This window comes from Macrotis lagotis, chromosome 5, assembly GCF_037893015.1.
Source record: "Macrotis lagotis isolate mMagLag1 chromosome 5, bilby.v1.9.chrom.fasta, whole genome shotgun sequence".
NCBI classification, from domain to species: domain Eukaryota; kingdom Metazoa; phylum Chordata; class Mammalia; order Peramelemorphia; family Peramelidae; genus Macrotis; species Macrotis lagotis.
This window is the reverse complement of record NC_133662.1, coordinates 29467366-29490053: the sequence shown is the minus strand read 5'-3', so window position 1 is coordinate 29490053 and position 22688 is coordinate 29467366.

The following is a 22688-nucleotide window of genomic DNA, read 5'->3' as shown; positions in this document are numbered from 1 at the left end:
CAATTGAGAAATACTTTGCCTGTGATCCCCAAAAGGATCAAAACATTCAATGTGAAGATGAGGAAGTCCAAGCTCCTGCATCTAAAGACTCCAAGAAAAACAAAAATTGGACACAGGCTATGACAGAGCTCAAAAGAGACTTTGAAAATCAAGTGAGAGAGATAGAAGAAAAATTGGGAAAAGAAGTGAAAGAGATGCAGGAGAAACATGAAAATTAAGTCAGCAGCTTAGTCAAGGAGATTCAAAAAAATGCTGAAGAAAATAAGAGGTTAAAAAGCAGTATAAGTCAAATGGAGGAAACAATTCAAAAAGTTTTTGAGGAGAAGAATTCTTTAAAAAGCAGAATTGGCCAGATGGAAAAAGAGATAGGAAAGCTCTCTGAGTAAAACAAATATTTCAGATATAGAATAGAACTGAGGGAGGTTGCTGATTTTATGAGAAATCAGGACACAATACTTCAAAACCAAAAGAATGAAAAATTAGAAGAAAATATGAAACATCTCATTGAAAAAACAACTGATATGGAAAACAGATTTAGGAAAGATAATTTAAAAATTATTGGAGTACCTGAAAGTCATGACCAGGAAAAGAGCCTTGACATCATTTTCAAAGAATTACTACAGAAAAATATCCTCAAAAAGCAGAGGGCAAAATAGAAATTTAGAGAATCCCCCAATCTTCTCAAGAAAGAGATACAAAATAAAAACAACCCCCAGGAATATTATAGCCAAGTTCCAGAATTCCCAAGTCAAAGAGAAAATATTACAAGCAGGCATAAGGACACAATGGATATATTGGAATATAATATTCTGGAAGGTAAAAGAGCTTGGAATGCAACTGAGAATCTACCCAGAAAAACTGAATGTCTTCTTCAAAGGAAAACAATGGACTTTCAATAAACCAGGGGAATTTCAAATGTTCCTGTTGGAATGGCCAGAGCTGAACAGAAGGTTTGATCTTCAAGTACAGGACTCAGGTGAATCATAGAGAGTGGAGGATTAGGGGAAAATATGAAGGATTTAATGATGATGAACTAGATGTATTCCTGCATAGAAAGTTGATACTGATAATACTCATATGAACATTCTCATTTAATAGAGCAGGTAGAAGGAGCTTTTATAGATGAAGCACAGGAGAAAGCTCAATTTGAAGATATGTTGTGGTGTAAAAATGGAGTCAATAGATAAAAGGTACGTGTAATGGGAGAAAGAAAAAGGAGAGGAGGAATAAGCTAAGATGTTTAAGGGGGGAATGTGAGTGATGGAGGAGAGGATAGGCCATGGGGGGGGGGGGGAGAGTGGTCAGATATAACATATTTTCTTTTTTTACTTCTTGCAAGGGGCTGGGATTGGATAGCCTGTCTGGGACCACAGGGCCAGGTGGATGTTGGTCCTAAGGGTTGGTATGTGGGCTTGGGGCCTCTTGGCCCCAGGGCCAGGGATCTGTCTGCTCAGCATTCAGCTACCTTACAGCAGAGACAGAATGAAAGGAGAGAAAAAATACAGTACATGGTAGTGTAGAAGTATGAATGGAGGGAATTGCAATTAGCAATAACAAAGGTGGAAAAATATAGAGGTAACTTTTGTTATGGGCTTATCATAAAGAATGTGATCCACCTGTGACAGTGCTGGTGATGTTGGAACACAGTCTGAAGCACATTTTTTATTATTATTTTTTGGGGGGAGTTGAAGGGCAAATGGGGCTGGGTGGCCTGCTTTGGGCCACACAGCTGGGTGATTGTTGGGTTTCTGAGGCTGGATTTGGACCTGGGTGCTCCTGGCTCAAGGGCCATTGCTCTGTCTGCCACTTGGCCACCCATTCTATTATTATTATTATTATTACTATTTTATTTTATTTTGGGTCTTTTTGGGGGGAGGGGGGTTGCAGGGCAATGTGGTTGGGGTGGCTTGCACATGGTCACACAGCTTGGTGATTGTTGGGTGTCTGGGGCTGGATTAGGGCTCAGGTGCTCCTGGCTCCAGGACTGGTGCTCCATCCACTGCACCACCTGGACATAATGACTATTATTATTATTATTTTTTTATTTTTATTTTTTTCTCTCCCCTTTACTTTATCGCTCATGTAGGTCTATATTTTGGGAGGGAGGGGGTATTATGTTTACTCTTAAACAAGAATATTTTAGTAATGTATAAAAATACATTATTTGTACAAAATAAGAATAAATAAATAAATAAATGGGAGAAAAGAATTCTATGTATTTATGGAAGAATTTGTCACAAACTTTTGGGGATATTTTTATATAACTCTTCTTACTGTGCCATCTAAATAAATACCTCTTTCTAAAAAGTTAAGAAAAAAAGAGTTAATAATTATAAATTTGAATGTGAATGGGATGAATTCTCTCTTAAAATGCAAGCGAATAGCAAAGTGGAGTAAAAGCTCAAATTCGGTCTCAGACATTTAGTAATTACCTAACTGTGGGGCCTTGGGCAAGCCACTTAACCCCATTTGCCTTGACAAAAAAAACCCTAAAAAAAAAGTAAAGGGTTGGAGCAGAATATATTTTGCTTCACTGGACATGAAAATGTCAGGGGTAGCAATCCTTATCTCAGACAAAGCAGTTGAAAAACAAATCTCATTAAAAGTGATAAGGAAGGAAATTATATCCTCCTAAAAGTTACCACAGAGACTGAAGCAATTACAATACTAAATATGCACAAAGTGGTATAACATCCAGAAAAGAAGCTGAATGAGTTACAGGAAGACTTAGACAGGAAAGGTCTACTTGTGGGAGACCTCAACCTCCCTCTCTCAGAAGTACATAAATCTAACCATAAAATAAACAAGAAGAAAGTTAAGCAGGTAAAGAGAATCTTAGAAAAGCTGGACATGATAGACCTCTGGAAAAAACTGAATAGAGAAAAAAGGAATATACCTTTTTGTCTCTAGTACATGTCATATACACAAAAACTTACCATGTACTAGGGCACAAAAAACATAATCAATACAGAAAGGCAGAAATAATGAATGCTTGTTTTCAGACCACAGTCCAATAAAAATCACATGCAATAATGGGCCAGGTAAAACTAATTGTAAACTAAATATCCTCATTTAAAATAATGAGAGAATCAAACAACAAATTATAGATAGAATTAATGATTTCATCCTAGACAATGAAAATAATGAAACAACATACCAAAACTTATGGGATACAGCAAAAGTAGTTATTAGGGGTTGTATTATATCTCTAAATACTTACATGAATAAATAGGGAAAGGAAGAAAAAAAGTCACTGAACTACTAAGCATAGAACTAAAAAAATTAGAGAAAGAACAAAATAAAAAATCTTCAATTAAATAACAAATTAGAAAGTCTAAAAATTAATGGAGAAATTAATAAAATTGAAAGCAAGAAAACTTTATTGAACTAATAAAACCAAGACTTGGTTTTATGAATAAAATCAATAAATTAGATAAACTTTTGATTAATTTGATTAAAAAAACAAAAAAAGAAACACAAATTAGTGGTATCAAAAATGAAAAGGGTGAACTCACCACCAAGGAGGAAGAAATTAAAGCAATAATTTGAAGCTATTTTCCCCAATTGTATGCCAACAAATTTGATAATCTAAGTGAAATGAATGAATATTTACAAAAGTATAAGTTGCCCAGGTTAAACCAAGAGGAAATTAAATACATAAATAACCCTCACCCAACAAGTCATCAATGAACTCCCTAAGAATAAATCTCCAGGGTCAGATGGATTCACAATTGAATTTTCTCAAATTTTTAAGGAACAATTAGTTCTAATTCTATATAAACTCTTTTGAAAAACAAGTGAAGATGGTACTCTGCCTAATTCATTCCATGATACCAATATAGTGCTGATACCTGAACCAAAAAGAGTCAAAATACAAAAGGAAAATTATAGACCAATTTTCCTAATGAATATGAATGTCAAAAGCTTAAATAAAATCTTAGCAAAGTGATTACAGCATGTTGTCACTACAATAATAACATGTAACATGGAAGGGGTCGTGGGTGGCTCAAAGCCCATGTAAATGCAACACAATTGGTGGGACTTGGTGGTGGTGACAACAACAGTATCTTTGGGAGCTTCCAAGCCAAAGACAGTAAGGGGATTAGGCAACTAGTTAGAAAGAGGACTCCTGTATTAGCATTAGGCATGGAACTGGACACTCTGGCAATTACATTATTCATACCACCTCTAGACTATAGGTCAAGGAAAAAGAAGTATACTTAGGTCATAATGTAACAAGGAACCTGAGAAATAGTATCATTTTGAGTTCTAAGGGAATAGAGGCCTTAGGAAATAATATTTTTTTCTGACCTTAAGAGAGCAAATGCCATGAACAACAATAATCCCTTTGAGGTTACAAGGGATCAAGGGACTTTCTTGGGAAAGGACTTGCACTTCATCAACAGAGCAGGAAACACATCTCTCCCAGGGTCACATAGCTTTAAAAGTACTGGAAATTTCCAATCCCCCAGAACTAGCACTGAAAATAGGAATACAGGGGCAGCTAGGTGGTGCAGTGGATAGAGCACCAACCCTGGAGTCAGGAGTAGCTGAGTTCAAATTCGGTCTCAGACACTTAATAATTACCTAGCTGTGTAGCCTTGGGCAAGCCACTTAACTCCATTGCCTTGCAAAATCTTAAAAAAAAAGGAATACAAAAAAGTCCAAAACTTGGGACACTGCCTTTCCTACCAGTGCCGCAATCAGAGTCTACCATTAATATAAATTTTAAAATCATGAAATAAGTTTGGAAAATAATCAAACAAATATAAAGAAAATGACAGTAAAAATATACTCTGATGTCAAGGAAGATGACACAAACTCAGAAAAAGACAATGATGTCAAATCATCCATAAACAAAAAAGAATGAATTGAACACAAGACCAATGAGAAATCCTGCAAGACTTAAAAATGATTTTTAAATGCAAATAATAGTCGTAGAGGAAATGTGTAAACAAATAGCAGTGAAGAAGGAAAATAGTGAAAAGGCAGGTAGAAGCTTGGTAAAAAACAAGGCACAAAAATACTGATTTGGTCAAATGAAAAAAAACAATGTTGAAAAGAACCTAACAGCAGTATTGGTCAAATGGGAGGAAATTGTACAAAAACTAACTGAAAAGAATTATTCCTTAAGAATTAATTTTAGGGGCAGCTAGGTGGTGCAGTGCACTGACCCTAGAGTCAGGAGTACCTAAGTTCAAATCCAGCCTCAGACACTTAATAATTACCTAGCTCTTTGACTTTTGGCAAGCCACTTAACCCTATTTGCGTTGCAAAAAAAAAAAAAACCCTAAAAAAAAAGAATAAACTGAGAGCTATAATCAAGGAAATAGTCTCAAGATCATATTTCCAAAAGAAAAATAAAATTATAATTTTGCTTTATAAAACTTATATCCTTGAACCAGAGGGTGAAATAAAAATTGAAAGACTCCACTCATTATCACCTGAAGGAGATCCCAAGTTGAAAATGAACAGGAATATTATACCAAATTCCAGTACTATCAAGTTAAAGAGAAAATATTTCAAGTGATCAGAAAGAAATAAAGAAAGCTGTTAAAATAGCATACATAGGCACAGTCAGGATCATAGAAAATTTAGCAGTTTCCAAATTAAAGGAATGGGGCCCTTGGAATATGATATTTTGAAAGATATAAGAGCTGAAATTACAATCAAGAATAAATTACTCAACAAAAGTGAGTAAAATCCTTCAAGGGGAAAAAAGTGGATAATGAATAAAATAGAGGACTTCCAAGCATTCCTGAATGAAAAAAAAATTGACCATAAAATAAAGCACTCAAAAGGAGCAAAAATAGGTAAATATGAAAGCAAAATATTACAAGACTTAATAAGACTAAATTCCTTACATGTGAGAAGATGAAATGTGTAAATTCTGAAAATGTTATTATTATTACCAGGGAAGTTCTATATAGATAAAGGATGTGAGAATAATTTCTTTACACTGGAATGATGTAAAAATATAGATGCACACCAAAGAGGGATGCATTAGGAGAGGGGTAAATGGATAAGAAGAATATGATAACCATATAAAAGAGGGAAGCAAAAAATAGTTTTACATTGGAGGAGAAAATGGAGGTGGTTCAAAGAAAGAAGAATATGTATATGTATCTAAAAACACACACATATTCATTTAGATATGGAAATCTATCTTATTAACAGGGAATTAGGAAGGAAAGGGGATAAGAAAAATGCGGCTAACAACAGAGAAGAGAAAATGGAGGAAGATAAAAGAGAGAAAAGGATAAATAAAAGAAAATTGGATGACAAGAAATTGTAATGATAATTTTGAAAATGAATAGGATGAATTCAACCATAAAAAAGAAGTACATAATAGAAAGGTATAGAAACCAGTATCTAACAATATGTTGTTTGTAGGAAACACAGTTGAAACAGAGAGTAATGCAGAAAATTAAATTAAGGGACTAGAGTAGGATCCAATATTATTTAGCTCAAGGAAATTTGGAAATGGGTACTAATAATAATATCATACAAAGAAAAAGAAAAAAATGACATAATTAAATGAAATATGCAAGGAAATTTTATCATGTTAAAAGGTACTGTAGATAATGAAGTAATATTAATATTAAACATATACATCAATAGCATAGAATTCAAATTCTCAAAGTAATTATGTGAGGAAATGGACAATAAACTTTCTTTTTTCAGTTAAATTAATCTAGCTATAACATAAAGAAGGAAATTTAAGAAGAATAGAATCTTTGAAACTTTACATATGATAGATCTCTATTGAAAATTATATGAGTATACAAAGGAGTATTGCTTTTGATCAGCTGTCCATGGTACCTTCAAAAAAATTATCCATGTATTAGGGCATAGAAACTTCACGAAAATGTGGAAAAGCAAATATATTTTTTACATTTTATGTATTTTATTTTCAAATTATGAATTAAGACAAATATTTCCATAATATAATAGAATAAAATGATTATGCATGAAACTATAATCTATTATGTATAACATTCCTATATAATAAAGTGATAAAGTCACTTTCTTTTTATTCCCCCCCCCTTTTCATCCTAGAGATGCTTGGCATTAGACCCAAAAATGTAACAGTATATATATATATATGCATTCTATGTAAATTTCTATTTATCAGTTCTTTATCTGGGTACATATAATAAAGAGTGAATTAAAAACAACCAAGGGTACTTTATGCGCAGGAACAACAAGATTGTTTAGAAACCTTTAATGATTCATATATTTTGACTATTATAAATATTCAGATTAACTACAAAAGATCTATGAAGGAAGATACTATCTGTATTCAGAAAAGTAGAAATATTAAATGCATCATGCTCAGACAATGATGCCATTAAAATTATGAATAAAAAAATCTTTTTTAAAGCAAAGATTCCAAGGTGAGAGGGAGAGAGATTTTGGAAATCAAAAATTTTTAAATGAATGTTATTTTAAAAAATAATATTGTTGGTAAATATTTAATGAAATAGAATATATTAAAGTATATTAGATTATGCAAAGTTATTTTAGGAAGAAATCACTAATAAGAGATGAATAAGGCAGTAATTTGTGTAGAAGTGGTAGTTTCTCTTCAAAGGAAAAAACTGTTTCTTCCTTTATGTAAGCAAAGTTTCTTTCCTTTGAAAGTCTCCTCTTGAATAACCTGTACTTCAAATAATTGCTTGTGGAACTTAATAACTCTATAATTGCTAAAACTCAGCAACTAAATCTTTCTGAGGAGGAAACATCAACAGTTTTGAAATACAGAACGAGGAAGGATTATATGTCTCATATGTACTTTTAGTCTTTTTTTCCTGCTTTGTTATATCTAAGATATAATAAAACTTTGGAATAATTATATAATCTGCTCTCATTTTTTATTCCAAGTATTTCAACCTATCTTAAGAATTTGTTAGGTATAAATTAATATCCCATTGTACTTTACATGTAATTCACTTCCATGAATCAGCAGAGAAACAAAGCTTTGGTCTAACAAGAACTTTGAATATTTGGACTCTTTAAATAATTCTACTTTTTTGACTCTTGCTCCAAGTAGATTTTCCTGTAGAGGAACAGACCAATCTAGCATCCAAATATTTGTCATCCAATCTGTTGTGTCAATCATCCTTCAGGTCATGATTACCATTTCTATCATACCATTCCTACAAATGACAATCTACTGTCCCCTGATTTCACACAGTATCACTCTGATCCTGCCTACACAAATGCTATCTTTCCTAATACTTGAAACTTTCAAAGAATGAAGAAAGAAAATTTAAAAATCATTTATTAAATACATACACAGATTCTATGATAAGTGCTAGGATTACAAAAGCAAAATAAATATATAAAATAATCCCTACTCTCAAGGAATTTGCTTTTTAAGAGAGGAAAAGGAACAAAAATGTTTGTCTCTCTATGCGCATGTGTGCTAGGGTGTGCGAGATCCTATTAAATGTCATTAACTCTAAACTTTGTATTTAAATGTGACCACTTCAATTCTTAAATAGCATTAATCACTGAATTAGAGCTACTTTAGACAATCTGAGATCTGGAAAGGACCATAACGTAAAAAGGTCAAGATCTTTCACTGTACCTGGGGCCATCTTCAGTCATGCTGATCTAGATCTTGTGAATGGATCCAGATGGCATAAGAGTAGATTGCACAGTCCTACCTTACTTAAATCCAATTCACTTGCAAGTTGATTGATACTCTTGGAGAACAAAAACAACAATAAATATGATTAATGTAATAACGTATTTAAGTATCATTTTTGTATAAATCATAAAATTCACAGAGAAAAATCTTATAAATGTAAACAGTGCATTAAAGGGGGCAGCTAGGTGGTGCAGTGGATAGAGCACTGGCCCTGAGAGTCAGGAGGACCTGAGTTCTAATCCAGCTCAGATACTTAATAATTGCTTAGTGGTGTGACCTTGGGGAAGTAACTTAGCCCCATTGGTTTAAATAAATAAAACTTAATTAAAAAAAGAAAAACAACAGTACATTAAAAGTTTTGAACAGAAAGCTCATCAAACAACTCATCAGTAGATCCAAATAGGGGAGATACTCTATCAATGTTGTTTAAAAACAAATGTAGATACATTCATACTGCATTATGTACACAGTACAACTGACATATATTTATAATGTACACACATATCTTTATATGTAGAGACATAGGTAGAGATTGATCTATGATATGATTTCTATGGGAAACACCCTCCTGAGAAAAATAATTGTTACTAAATTAGGTTAACTGGCACCTTCTCAGAAAATTATAGCTTGCTTGATATTCCCTCCCACACAACACTCATCTCCTGATTCTGGGCATTTTTACTGTCTGTCCCTCACTATGGGAACTCTATCTTGATTTCTGCCTCATGTCATCCCTGGCATGAGAAAAATCTGACCAAAGTCTTAATTTCTCCAAGAAGCCATTCCAAATCTTCATTAATTTTTAGGTCTTCCTTGTGAAATGAATGTCATTTTTTTTCCTGCATACATCATGGCTGTACATAGTTATTATCATGTTGTCTCCCTTTTTAGTCTATGAACACCTTGAGAACAGGGTTTGTATTTTACCTTATTCTATATCCTGAGAAATTAATCCATAGTAAGCACTTAATAAATGCTAGATGGGTTGACCTGATTTTGAGTAATTTTGTCCCAACTCTTTATCTTGGAAAGAATAGAATTTTTATTTTTACCCTCACTGAACCATTTAATAGGAAAGGTGGGGATTTACTTATGTTTGAATCTTCCTTGTGAAAGGATGAAAGGATTTAGTTCAACTGAAGAGGTTGAAATGCCTGGGATCAGTAAGACAAAAGAGAAAGTTTATTGTTGTATGATTTCTTTCTCCAAATATATGAAGTGTCATTGCTGGGAAGAAAGACTCATGGGGCAGAGCCAAGGTGACCAAATAAAGGCAGTGACTCAGCAAAGTTCTTACCCACACCCCTCTAAATACCTTTAAATAATGAACATAAAAATATTCTAGAATGGCGGAATTGACAAAAAGATAATGTGAAACAATTTTACAGACCAAGATAATTTAGAAGGTGAGAAGGAAGGTGAGGAGTGCAGTCCAGTGCAGACCACACCAGCACTGACTGACCCCAGTAACCCAGTAAGAGTTGAGAAGACTACTAAATTTTTGGTAGCATTGGCGGTTTCCAGACCTCTAAGGTCACAGACATCAAAAGACAACTTAGAAGATAGGCAGGAAAAGCTTGTTTCACTAGGGTGAGAGTGGAGCAAAGTCCATCATGGACCATGCCAGCTCAGCCCTAATTCCATTCTGCCCCTGCCCCAGTAGGGGCAGCAGTTGCTTTCAAAACTACTAACAGATGATAATGGGGGCAAGGATTGAACAAATGGTCAGGAGATGATTGCAGGGATCACTGTGCTACCACTGAGACAGAACTCTATTTCTTTGTCTATACATGGACAGATCATTAAAAATTATTGAGATCCTGAAAATCATGATCCCTAAAAAATGAGCTTAGTTATAATCATTCAAATATCATTAAGGAAAACTTAAACCAGAGGGGGAAAATAGGAATGAACAGAATCTGATCACTGATCACCAATTACCTCCTGAAAAAAAAATCCCCAGAATAAAAACTGCCATGAACATTATAGACAAATTGGTCAGCTCCAAGATAAAGGAGAAAAAATATAGCAGTTGAGTATTGTAGAGGCACAGTAAGGATCACACAATATTTAGCATCTTCTATATTAAGGAAATTGAAATTCTGGAAGGCAAAAGATCTTGGATTATGATCAATAGTCAACTACTCAGCCAAACTAAGCATACACTTTCAGGGGAAAAGATGGACATTCAATGAAATAAGGTCTTTTCAGACTTTCCTGATGAAAATACCAAAGCTCAACAGAAAATTTTATCTTCAAATATGACTCAAGAAATGCATAAAAAGGTAAACAGGAAATAGAAATTATAAGGGACTTAATGATATTGTACTACAACGGGAAGTAGGAGGGGACAGGGATTAGAGAAAAAAGTGAGGTGATAGAAGGGAGGGCAGATTGGGGAAAGAGGTAGTCAGACACAAAACACTTTTGAGGAGGGACAGAGTTAAAGGAGAGAGATAGAACAGAATAGATGGTATTAGAAGGGAATAGAATAGAGGAAAATGTAGAGCAATAACTGTTAAAAATATTGAAGTAAGTAGCTCCAATAAAGAACTCAATTCTCAAATATGTAGAGAACTGAGTAAAATTTGTAAAAAATAAAAGCCTTTCCTGAATTGATGAATGATCAAGGGATATGAACAGTTTTCAAATGAGGTTATTAATTCTATCAATAGCCATAGTTAATAATATTTTTAAACATTTTAATTGCTATTTATTGAATAAATACAAATTAAAATAATATGGGGGTTCTACATTATACCAGTAGATTGGCTAATAGGACAGAAAAGGAAAATGACAAATGGAGGGGATGTAGGGAGAATGAGACATTAATACTCTTGGTAGAGTTGTGAACTGATTCAGCCATTCTGTAGAGCAAGTTGGAACTAAGCACAAAGGGCTATAAAATCATACCTACTTTGACTTAGCAAAGCCATTAATAGGTATGTATTAAAAAAGAGATGGAAAACAAAAAGATAAATGACACATGTAAAATGATAATTATGGCAACTCTTCTGCTGGCAAGGAAGTTTAAGTTGAGCAGATGCCAATCAGTTGGGGAAGGCTAAGGAAACTGCAGTGAGTGATGATTCAATGCTAGAAGAAATATTGAGCAGGATACTCCCCCCCAAAAAAACCTGGATTTACATGAATTGATGATACAAAGTAAAATGTACTGCATACAAAGTCATAGCAATATTGTAAGATGATCAGTTATGAATGACATAGCTTTTCTCAACAATTCAGAGACTCAAGGTACCTCTAAAAACCCCAGAGAAAGAGTTGATGGTATCTGAATATAGATTTGTTTTCTTTGCCATGGGAGGAGGAGAAGGGTTGGTTAATGTTTTCTTTCACAATATAACTATTATGGAAATGTTATATATGACTACACATTTATAACATATATCAAATTGTTTGTTTCTCATTGGAGGAGGAGTGGAATGGGAGAAAAGGAGAGAATTTGAACTCAACATTTTAAAAAGGAATGGCAAAATTGTTTTTCCATATAAGCAGGTGAAAATGACATGATAAAAAAATTTTAATAAAAAGCAACAAATGGAAAGGCAAATAAATGAATGAATGAATGACAGAATAAGCCAACTAATTAGTTAATGAAAATGAGGAGAAAATCAACTTTTCTTGCCTCATTCTAGAGGGCAGAAGTAGAAAAACTTAGTCTCAATGGCGTCAACAAAGTTAGACTTGTAATGACCAAAAAAATCTTATCTGATAGAATCATCTTGGAGTATAGCCTTCTTCTTATTGAATATTTTCTAGTGTAGATTAGAATAGCACTTGTCAGGTTTGTTATTTAATTTTGAAATAATATATTTATTTTACATTACTGTAGTATTCTTACAATAAAAGTAACATAATCCATCCCCCCAACAAAAAAAAGAGAAAGCTCAAGTAAAATCAAGTGTGAGAAAAAATGGGGTGCTTTAGTCTGTATTCAGATACCTTCACCTCTGTCTTTGGAATGAGCATTTTATATCATAATTCCATTAGAGAAATTGCATCAATATCATTTCCCATAGTTGATATTTTTAGCTGTACTTCTCCCCCACATCCTATTGCTCCCCACTCCCATTTATTCTATTCTATCTCTCCTTTCTCCATGTTCCTTTTCAAAAGTGTATTGTATCTGACTAACCTCTACCACAATCTTACCTCTCTTCTATCACCTATACCCCCTCTCCCCTCCCCCGTCCCCTTTCTTCTCCCATCCCTTTCTTCTCCTATTTTCCTCTCGGGTAAAATAGATTTCTATATTTATTGAGAGTGTGTGTTGTTTCCTCTCTGAGCCATTTCCAATGAGAGTGAAGTCTCACTCATTCACCCTCAACTTCTCTCTTCCATTCTATTGCAAAAGCTTTTTCTTCCCTTTTTTATGTGAAGCCCATTCCAAATTCTCTTTTCCTTTAATCCCATTGCATTCCTTTCTTGCTTATCAACTCCATCTTTATAATATGGTGAACCTTCCTGTTCAGCTTTCTCCTGTGACTTGTGTGTATATATATATATATATATATATATATATATATATATATATATATATATATATATATATATGTTAAGCTCTGGTCATTTCAACAGGAATGTTTGAAAGGTCCCTATTTCATTGAATGTACATCTTTTCCCCTGAAAGAGAATGGTCAGTTTTGCTGGGTAGATTCTTGGCTGTAATCCAAGCTCTTTTGCTTTACAGAATATCATATTCCAATCCCAACAAGCCTTTAATGTGCTAAATCATGTGTAAACCCGACTATAACTTCCCTTTCTTTCTGGTTGCTTATAGTATTTTCACCTGGACTTGGGAGTTTGGGAATTTGACTATACTATTGTTTAGAAATTTTATTTTGGAATCTCTTTCAGGAGGTAATCTATGGATTGCCTTGATTTCTATTTTACTCTTTCCTTGTGGGATAACAAGGCATTTTCCTGGAGAAATTCTTGAAAAATGACATCTAAACTCTTTTCCTGGTCATGACTTTCAGGTAGCCTAATAATTTTTAACATCTCTTTTGGATCTGTTTTCCAGGTCAATTGCTTTTCTCAGTGACATATTTCATGTTTTCTTCATGTTTTTCCGTCTTTTGGTTTTATTTTATTGTTCTGATTTCTCACCAAGTCATCAGCTTCCCTTAGCTCCATTCTACATTTGAAGGAATTATTTTCTTCATCTTTCCCAAAGAGACATAATTGTCCTCATTGACCTTTGTTTTTTCCCCATTTGGGATGGATAGCATTTTTTTTATTATAAGTCCATCTGAGAAATTGTGGAAACTGACGACTTTGTGAGAATTCAAGAAACAATAAAACAGAAGATATTTCCTTCAGTATTTTTTGTATCTCCTTCAGCAAGTTGTTGGCGTGGTTTTTTGATTTTTCTGCATCATTTTGATTTTCTCTTCCCAATTTTTCTTCTTCCCTTACTTGATTTTCAAAATCTTTTTTTGAGTTCTTCCATAGCCTGAGAACATTTTTCAGTTTTCTTGGAGGTTTTGGATACAGAATCTTTAACTTCGTTATCTTCTGACTGTGTATTTTGATACTCCATGGGACCAAACTAATTGTCTATGGTCAGAAGTTTTTCTTCTGTTCTTTGCTCATTTCTCCCAGCCTATGACTTGATTTTAACTCTGTTCATGTAGGGCTCTGATTCCAGAGTGGAGGATTCACTTTCCCAAGATTTGGAGGGTTTCTGTAGTTGTTTTTAGGGACACCCAATAGTGACCTCAATTCCTTCAAGGTCTTATGAGAGGCTCTGACTGCTCTTTGGAGCTGGATTCTGCTCTGTGACTGACCACAAGCATTTTCCTCTACGTGGAACTATGGGGAAGGTCACTGTTCCACTATGACAGTAAAACTCCTTTTTTCTGAGACTGGGATCCAGACTGCAAACTGGATCTGAGAATGGGCAAAACAATCTAGTCCTGGCTGAGAGACAACAGAAAGACCTCCCCTAACTACCATACATTGAGCACACTGGACACAGCTGCTAGGTGGCCGCCCCCCAGGCCTGCTTCTGGTCCCTGGGGTTCAGAGCTTTGTGGAAGCCTGTGCTGGACTGGTCTCCACACTCACTCTGGTGTGGCAGAGTTTTCCTGCTGACCTTCCAAGTTGTTCTTGGCAATCCCTGTGCTGAGAGATCTGTAAACTGCCCCCATGCTCTGGACCCAGACATCCCGGTATAAGTTACAGTCTGTTCCAGGATGGTAGGAGACATTTTTTCCAGCATTGCTAGCATAGCCCTAGGTGGGCTCCCACCCTTTCCATCCCCAGTATAACAGAAATATCCCAGGATACATTGTTTCACGCAGCCTTTCTGTGGGTTCTGTTACTCTAGAGTTTGGTTAGAGTCATTATTTAAAGGCATTTGGAGTAGTCTGAGGGAGAGTTACAAGGACTTTCTGCCTTCACTCCATTATCTTGATTCTGCTTGGGTTTGTTATCTTTTAAGACATTCGTTTTGGACTAGATAACTCCAGGAACATTTTCAAAACCTGAAATTCTGTGACTATGAAAGCACTCAAACTAACAATATATTGGATAAAAATAATAATTTCAAAATAATGTTTTTCTTCTTCCAAGAGTTTCTGTCTTCTTTAGAGCCTAGAATAAAGTTGAGAACTACCCATTTAAAATTTCTAATGACAGAACTCCTCTCCTTCTAGGGTAATCTACCATTATGGTACCAAGTTTATCTTCTGCCCTTTTCTTGCCCGAGGCCACACAGCTAGGTAATTATTCAGTGTCTGAGGCTGGATATGAACTCAGGAACTCCTGACTCCAGGGTCAGTGCTCTATCCACTGAACCACCTATCTGCCCCCACAATCATTTTTCTAAATTTTTTTACATATTCTTTGCCCTCACCTTCCTTTTCTTTTAAATAGACTACAGACTATAGTTGCTCCAACTGAATCAAGTCACTTTGCTTTAATTTCACCTGGATGACTTTTGTCCTGCTGTTCATCCCTTACAAGTCACGCTCATTCTTAATTGTGTCCTGTTTTCCTCAGCTCTTTTACTACCACCAACATAAATACATCTATTTTTATTTTTTACACTTTTGCTCTCCAAATATCTTTCTCTCCTGTACATTATTCTATCATATGATCAATGAATGCAAAGTTTTAATCATGAGATAGGGCAGAATTAGAATCTGTGTAAGCATAAGACAAGAGATGCAGTCTATTGAATTTTATAATTAGAGATACTGGATGTAATTTCAGCACCAACCCAACAGAATACACAAAGGAAAATGCCCCATATACAACAGGACCCCGAGTGGTACTTATAACACTAGTTAATAGAAAAGATTTATTGAAGACTGATATACATAGAACTAGAATAATCAAAGGCAATTCTAAAGAACTTGTGATGGAAAAAATGCCATCCATATCAAAAGAAGAATATGGAATCTGAAAGCAAACCAAAGTATACTATTTAAAATTTTTAAAAGTTGCCTGATATTTTATGTTTATTTCCTCTCTTGTTTTTTTTTTCCTTTTTTGTTCTGGTTTTCTTTACAACCTGATTAATATGGAAATATATTAAGCAAATTTATCCATGTATAGCCTACATTAAATTATTTTATGTCTAGGGGAGGGAGTTTGGGGTAGAGAAGAGAGGGAAGGAGAAATATGTAGAACTCAAAACCTTATCAAAAAAATGATTGCTGTAAACTATCTTTATGTAACGTTGAAAAAAATAACTAAATAAATTTATTTTAAATAAAAAGTAAAATAATATTTTTAAAAAATGGAAAACACCAATAGTTTGCTTTAATTTTCTGGCCTTTTTATTCAATTATAATTCCCTGAAAGCCAAGGATAAGACCTTTGTGACAGTAGACAGAGGAGAAATCGACAACTGGTAATAAGCAAAAAGATGAATATGATATGGTTGCAGGATTCATTTTTGCAATGATGGTGAGAGAGAATAAATTGAGAAATAATTTGATTTTTAGAATTCTTAGGTGACCATAAAGGAAATCATTGAATAAACTGAAGGAATGGGGTCTATATTATTGTCCTTCATTCTCTTTTTTATTATTTATTTTTGTTCATTTGTACATGTATATTTCCAAGTTACAAAATTTCCCTCCACCCTCCCTTCCCACCCCCTCCCCTCAGCAGGGAATATTCAGATTAATATTTAACATATATATTGTGCTAAACATATTTACAAATTAGTAGTTTTTGCCATGAGGAATTGGGGTTAAGGAAAAGTGTCGGGGGTCGGCCCTGACCGCCTGGGTGGATAGGACCTCCCCGGGAGTGAGGTCAGACCAACCCAGAGAAGACACAGCTCCTTAAGGGGAGCAGTGGCTTCGCCTGGTTGGCCTGTGTCACTTGCTCCAATTGGGTGGTAGGTTCTGCCCTCGGGGCGGATTGGGGTGGCAGCCCGGAAATAACTCCCTATATTATCCAGCGCCCTGAGCTATTCGGGGGAATCCCTCTGCACCTAATAAAACATATGCCTCCTGAAGACGTGTCTGCCTGAGTCCCTCCTCGCTGATCCCCGGGGGAGGGAAAAACCGGGGACGCCTGAAGCAGTGCCCACTGAGGAGCTCACTCGGGGGTCCGGGGAAGAAGACCCCGGACAGAACTGGTCCCCGAACAGGGACACCCGAAGACCCCGCCGAGTGAGGTAAGCCTGTTTAAGTAAAAACAGAAGAGGCAGACACCCTAGGTCCACGGGACACCTAGAGGGAGTAAACATGGGAAAAGGAATGTCTAAGCATTTACAGCCAGAGGATTCAGGAGTATTAGCATGTCAAGTACATGCACTAGTAAAGACTCATGGCATAAGAGTCCGTATAAAAGACTGTAGGGATTGGGTGGAAAAAATATTGGTTGTCTCCCCTTGGGTCTCCCACACCGGCATTGACCCTCAGAAATGGAGAGTGGTAGGAACTCAAATGGCCTCTTATAACACAGAAAAACCTGGCTTTCTTTCGGACACGGACTTTGTGATTTACTCCGTGGTGCCCGCGGCTCTTGACCCGCAGGCCCCACTGGGAGCCGTGCCCGGAGAAACACAAACAGGGCCCTCGTTACTAGGGGAACCTGAATGGCCCCCTCCCCGAGATGAGGGGCTTGACGACCTGAGGGAACCAGCCCCCAAATACCCTTGGGAGGAATTGGCTGCCGCGAGTTGGCGGCCTGCCCCTGTAAAAAGTGAAAGTAAGATAGTGAAACAAACGAATATACACACAGAGAAGCAAGGGATATGCGGACTGGGTGCAGATGGCTGGAGACATGCACTGATGACAGGAAAGGAAGGGTCTGGGGCAACCGTCCCCAACCAGATACCCCGCCGGACTCGGTTACAGCAGGCCATTCATAAGGCTTTGGAGGAGGGGGAGGAAGTAGAGGAAGAAGACCTAGACTATCTTACTTCCTCAGCAGCTGCTTACCCAGTATTTGTGCAAAAAGAAAACGGCCAACAGGTTAGAGTTCGCCGCCCAATACCGTACAAATTTATCAAAGATCTCAGAGAGGCAGTCCATAATTATGGGCCAGGATCTGCCTATGTAAAACAGCTCATAAGTTCTAACATCCAGACCGCCGCCTGGCTCCCCACAGATTGGGACGAAACTTTACAGGCGGTGTTGGAGTCATCTCATTACACCGCCTGGGCTGCCTACTGGAGGAGAGAGGCCAGGCTACAGGCTGAGATCATAGACCCAAATAACTCTGACTTAATCACTAACCAACTCACTGGAGGTGGCCAATTTAACACTGTGGACGCTCAATTACAACTTTCTGAATCCATTGTCAGGGCAGTGCAGATAGCAGGACTAAACGCCTTGAACAAATTGGCTCGAGCAGCTGCGACTCCCCTGCAACAACTGAAACAAAGGACTAGGGAGTCTGCTGTAGATTTTATCAGCAGAGTGCAGACCATGGTAGAAGGGAAATTCGGGACAGGGAATGCAGCAGAACCATTAATCATTCAGTTAATAAAGGGAGGACTAACTCATTCAAAAGGCTTGCTAGCTACTCTGCCTGCTGACCCCTCCTTAGAGGAGATAATTGATAAGGCCCTAGACGAGGGAACCCCCCCCCACCCCGGACCCTCTCCAAACCTCTATTAATCTCCTCGCTAATGCTTTACAAACCACAAGCTTAGTGCCTAGATCAAAGGGTAAAGGAAACTGTTTCCATTGCGGGAAGGCCGGTCACTTTCAAGCTGAGTGCCGTAATTCCCAGAAGAGTGCAATGAAGTGCTTTGTCTGTGGTAAACCTGGTCATATAGCAAAGCATTGTAGACAGAAAAATAAGAACCAGAAGTATAGCGATGGTGGGCCGCAGGGAAACGGGAAGAGGGGTCGAGAAACCGAGGGCCCGACCCCAGGGCTGATCTGCTAAATCCCTTGGTTACTATTCCCCTCTCAGAGAGCACAGAATTGAGCCCATGGACTACGACTACTGTTAAAGCCTCCCCTAGGGACTTCCACCGTTTAGTGATTGGAACTGCTCTCACTCCCCAGGTCATTGTCCACACACAGCTCCTAAGCCCAGGCCAGACTTCTATAACTGTTACAAATCCCCATCATTACCCAATAGAGCTAAAAGGCAGTGAGCCTGTTGCTCTTGCTATTTCCCTCCCCTGGATAGATAAGGATTGGAGAGAGTGTACCAATGAGGACACATTTGTGGCCTGGACACAGGCTATATCAGCCCACCATCCCACTTCACCACTTATAGTGGAGGGAAGAGAGATTGTAGGTTTAATTGATACAGGTGCTGATGTCTCGGTCATATCCACAAAAGATTGGCAGCCCTGTTGGGAACTTTCAAAAACTCCCCAAGACATCACGGGAGTTTCAGGAGGAACTTTGGCGAAAAGGTCCCTAAGATTTCTAAAATGGAAAAGTGATCATGTGGCAGGGACTTTTCGCCCTTTGGTACTTACTATTCCTATGTCCCTATGGGGGAGGGATGTTTTGCAAACCTTGGGCTTGTCCCTAACTACAGACATAGCTTTAAACCACTAGGGGTCACTGGAGGGCTGCAACCCATACCGCTGACGTGGTGATCTGACAAACCGGTTTGGGTAGATCAGTGGCCCCTCACCAAAGAGAAATTACAGGCCCTTGCTAATATAGTACAAGGACTTTTATCGGCTGGACAAGTAGAGCCATCCACCAGCCCATGGAATTCCCCAGTTTTTGTAATTAAAAAGAAAAGTGGGAAGTGGAGAATGCTAATAGATCTAAGAAAGGTTAATGCCACCTTACAACCTATGGGTACCACCCAGCCTGGGTTACCTTCTCCAGTTGCCATTCCAAAGGCTTGGCCCATAACTGTTATAGATATAAAGGATTGTTTTTATAGTATACCCCTTAACCCTGTCGATAGGCAACGCTTCGCCTTTAGTGTACATGCTGTAAATTATCAAGAACCTGCTCAGCGTTTTCAGTTTAAAGTCCTTCCACAAGGCATGGCAAACAGTCCCACTCTATGTCAGGTTTATGTTGCACAGATTCTGATGCCCATTAGGCGAGAACACTCGGGAGCCATTATTATTCATTATATGGATGACATATTAATTTCTGCATCCCACTGGACTGATGTCTCGCTTATTTTACGAAAGATTACCTCAGCCCTAGCAGCATATGGATTACAGGTTGCCCCTGAAAAGATACAAACAGAACCTCCTTACACATATTTAGGACATCAGGTATACAAGCATTTAGTGAAGAAATATCCTAAGATTGATACAGCTCAAGTTTCTACATTAAATGACTTTCAGAAATTAATAGGCTCAATCCAATGGCTAAGGAATGTAGTTCCTATTTCCAATGATATGATGTATCCATTGTATGATATCTTAAAAGGCTCATCTGATTTGAACTCGCCCCATACATGGACCCCTGCAGCCATGGAAGCTGTTACCCAGATACAGGACTTGGCATCCACATCAACTGTTGCCCGATTAGATCCAGCCGCTCCGGTTTATGTAACTCTGGTGTGTCATCCTTCATTGGGTAAGGCCGGAGTAGTGTTCCAAGTTACAGGTCCTTTACAATGGGTACATTCATCTAAATCCATGAAGTCTATACCCTCCAAGTTTGAAGTGGATGCACAACTCCTTTTGAAAGCAGCGGAAGCTGCAATCACTATTTTTGGTACCATTCCTATGTTACTGCTCCAGGAGGATCCTGCAATACTTACTCATCTAGCACAGAACTCCGAGGAGTGGGCCATGTTATTGTCTATTTATCCCACTTCTCAGGGTCATCCACCTCCCTCATTACGAGGATGGTTGCAACTCCCTTTGAAGTATCCCTCCAACCCAGTAGTTCCTCAACCAGTACAGGGAGTCAATGTTTTTACGGATGCTACCAAACACCATAGAGCATCTATTTATATTCCAGACAAGAAGATATTGAAGGTGTTACAAACTCCATATGCCTCAGCCCAAAAGAATGAATTGCAGGCTATTGTGATAGCCTTAGAACTGTGTGCTTATGAGCCCTTTAACCTAATCACTGATAGCTATTACTGCTTTGTTTTATTGCAACAGCTAGCTCTAGCAGATCTTTCTTTGTCCAATTCTGCAGTCATAGATCTTTTACACCAAGCACAACGATCTCTCCTACACCGCTCTGACCCCCTCTATGTCTTACATGTCAGATCTCATGTGTCCACTTCTGGCCCAATCTACACAGGGAACGCCATAGCTGATTCGGCTCTCCTTGACCCTGATATAAAAAGTGAGGTAGTCATGTATGCAGATCCTTCTATTGTTCATGACACATTTCATCTCCCAGCAAAAACACTTGCACGGCTCTATGGTCTTCCTAAGGAAGAGGCACGTCGCATTGTCCGACAATGCAGGCATTGTGTCCCTTTCCGCCCTGCCCCGACTGTACGTGCCACCAACCCCCGGGGCCTGGCCCCTAATGATATTTGGCAGATGGATGTCACCCACTTTCAGGCCAGCTTGATTCATGTCACTGTGGACACTTTTTTTAACTTTATTATGGCCACTTTGCAGCCTGGTGAGGCTGTACGCCATGTGATAGCTCATTGTCTTCACTGCTTTGCCACCCACGGGATACCCCGGTTGTTAAAAACCGACAACGGCCCGGCCTATACCTCCTCTGCTTTTGCTCGCTTCTGCCACCAATTCGGTGTCACTCATGTTACTGGTATCCCTTACAACCCCACCGGTCAAGCCATTGTGGAGCGTGCCAATCAGTCCATGAAGCGCACTCTCATTAAACAAAAAGGGGGAGTGCTGGTAGACTCACTGCAGTTCAGGTAGCAACTGCGGTCTTCACCAGGAATTACTTGATCGGTGATGATCAGGGCATTACCCCTGCTATGAAACAAATACTACCTCCACAAACTCCACTAACACAAGAAACACACACACAGACAAAAAACCTAACAAAAAATAAACCCACGACAGTATGGTGGAGAGATGAGGAAGGACAGTGGCATGGTCCCGCCCAGGTGATGGTATGGGGAAAGGGATTCTTGTGTCTCCACACAGGTGAAGGGACACGCTGGGTGCCCACCAGCTGGACCAGGACCTGTACAGAAGATAAAGAGAAACCACCAAAAAAGCAGATGGAAGCGCCTTAACAGGACGCAGAAAGCAAAGATGGCACATAAATGGCTAAGTATACTAGGAATATTAAGCAGATTAAAACCCATTGACTCCCGATCCATTCCCCTTCATTGGAAAAATCTTACTGAGGCCACTCATTTTACTTATTGGACAGTAATACCAGGGTTTCCTACGGTTGTTCTGGCCACATGGATAGGAGATCCAGTGGAATTACAGTTAGCAGGCTCTGCCTACCTAGTGCTAGGAGGACTTAAAGGGGCTCCTCCTGAAAAGAAACATGATCTGAATAGCCCTGTAACTTTGACTTCTTTGCATCTTCCGATATGCCTTACTACAGGCTCTCACCCCCTCTGTGCTCAGGTGGTAAATGGAACACTTAAAGAAACCCCTCATGGACCAGATAGCAATCTTGGGCATGGTGACTTCTTGCATTTT